Source organism: Etheostoma spectabile, chromosome 22 (genome assembly GCF_008692095.1).
Source record: "Etheostoma spectabile isolate EspeVRDwgs_2016 chromosome 22, UIUC_Espe_1.0, whole genome shotgun sequence".
NCBI lineage: Eukaryota > Metazoa > Chordata > Actinopteri > Perciformes > Percidae > Etheostoma > Etheostoma spectabile.
In genome coordinates this window covers 13,613,431-13,615,686 of record NC_045754.1, presented here as the reverse complement: position 1 = coordinate 13,615,686, position 2,256 = coordinate 13,613,431, and the positions used below count along the sequence as shown (strand labels likewise).

The window sequence follows — 2,256 nt, the reverse complement described above, 5'->3', positions numbered from 1 at the left end:
CAGCTCCACAATCTTGATAATCATATAGGAACCCTTAGGTGGCGCTGTAGTTCATATACAGAGAGGAGAGAGGGATGTAGTTTACTGTACACAAGCACCACAATATGATTTTTTCCATGATTATCAATATGATATTCAAACTCAAAACCTTGTTAGTGAAACTTTAGTGACTAATTCATGTAGCCATCATATGTAGGTTTTAATCTATTTTACATTGTGGCTAAGCTAACCAAATAAATAGAGTTTGAAAAGGGTATCAGATTATATGTTAATGACAAGGGAAAACAACATGTGCGACAAAAGTGACCTGTGTGTTTTCCTCGTGCCTGATTACATTTGATACCAGTGGCCAGCGCGCGCACAAACGCATGCGGCTCTATCTTGTCAATACGCTGTAACCTTCCGCCTCCGCTGCCATTGAAAACTTTTTGGCTTTTATGTCGGACATTAAAGACTTCTTACGCGGGTTTCTTCCCCTCACCGTCACGTAAATTGCTTGTAACGGACACATTTCCAGTCAGCAGGACAAGAGGCAGTCGCTGCTGGGTCAGAAGACGTAAAATCCATGGTTATGGACAGAGACTTGTTGCATGTGGGGACAGTAAAACAGTAAAGGTAGGTAGAACGACTATTACTGCGTTTTGTCTACTTTTCTGTTATTTCTCTGTTAGCTGTTTCGTCTCAGTTAACAATTGTCTGCCAATTTGTTTGCCATGTGTTGTGAATTGACAGCGTGGTATTGAGCCATTTCCAATATGGGCGGGGACAGCTGCGAGCAAGACAGCTATCAGCACCATGAATCATAGCTCCTGTATTAGCCGTGGCAGAGGGATCAGGTCAGCAGTGATAAATTAAAGTTGGGTAAATTAATGCTTTCATAGGACTAAAAACTTTACTGTAAGTCAATTTTTAGTTTTTTTTTTTTTTATATTTTACTTGTGGTTTAGTTTATAAAGCCGTATTTAATTTATTTTAAGTGTTTACCGCGTTATGGTTATTTTCTTTGGTGCAGTCAGTGCCTTACACTAGCTAACTGACATGTCTCAAAAAGTAATCAACAAAGTTTCATGCTACATAATTCAATTGCTATTCCATAAAAACAAGCTTTTGTTTACCATACAGTATGTCAATGAGTGTGCATTGTGCAGTATTTTCTAACGTGTTGTCTGATATTCTACCTTTATAGGACTAACGTGCTTTCACTCCCAGAAATAGGATGATGCTGGTAGTTCAAGTTGCATACAGGACATTTATCAAAATATCATTTGCCTTAAGTTAACAGCAGTTGTACCTAGGTTTTACTCTCATTCATTCTGCCCCAGGCTGCAGTCATTTTTCTGTCTAATTATTTCCTTTTTCACTGTGCACCACACTTGACAGTGATGGATAGCAGGTTAAAAATGGACATTTTCTCCTCAGTTAGTGTATGTTGGATTGACTCAAGCATGCATGGTGTTCTTCCCTCAGACCATAAGGACCTTGGAAAGATTGTGTTCCCCTCTGCTTTTCCCATTCCGATATGATACAGTTTGTCTTCATTTGCCTCTGACTTGGACTCATTTCCATGATATATTGCCAAAGCACATCATCAAGACAGAAGTGTAGGTTATGTCAAAGTTATGCCATCATGATTACAGTCTAGGTTGCAGACGCAGGCCGTTTACCAGTGCAGCAGTACTGAATAAGCATCAACTGTGTAAAGATGGTGGTTCCCTGATTGGATGTTTTTCTTAGTCTCACTGAACCAAGTTGTCAAATATCAGTAGTCCTTCAGTGTCTAAATGTCAATTCAAGAAGCTGCCATATTTATGCACCTGGTTAAATGTTATGATGAGGTCAGTGCTGAGTTTTGGCAAACTTCTGACTAGAGGTCATGCATGGGTCCATGGTTGTACAAACCATGTGGTGCAGTAATTACAATGTTAGAAAAGTGGAACAGGGTACCTACAGTAGATGATGTTTGATTGGTCTGTCTGTCTCACCCAGTCGCCATGTTTTTTTTTTTAAACAATGTGTTTATTGAGTTTCATTTCAATCAAGACATACATAATTGTAAACAAACCTTGAAAAACAATAGAAACAGAAACTTAACTACAAAAAAATAAAAATACAGATGTATAAAAAACCCTTACATAAAGTAAAATAAATGCACTCACTGACAAAATTACCTTTCATCTTGGTCTGATCCCTTCTTGTAGAATATATCTGGAGCATATAACAAATCAAACAATGTCACAATCCAATACAAACATCTCT

At 38.2% G+C, this 2,256-nt stretch overlaps 1 protein-coding gene across 14 annotated transcripts in view; it reads left to right on the top strand.

The window, feature by feature from the left end:
* Positions 1 to 328: 328 nt before the first annotated feature.
* Positions 329 to 2,256, top strand: part of eya1 (EYA transcriptional coactivator and phosphatase 1) — a 63,943-nt gene continuing 62,015 nt past the window's right edge. For 6 of the 14 annotated variants that reach the window (XM_032504097.1, XM_032504100.1, XM_032504096.1 and 3 more), the window contains exon 1: positions 330 to 615. The gene's annotated coding sequence lies outside the window, so the exon portion shown is untranslated. Of the gene's footprint in view, positions 616 to 820; positions 898 to 2,256 lie in introns of those variants that run through there. The other 8 variants (XM_032504101.1, XM_032504093.1, XM_032504089.1 and 5 more) reach the window with 4 other exon arrangements.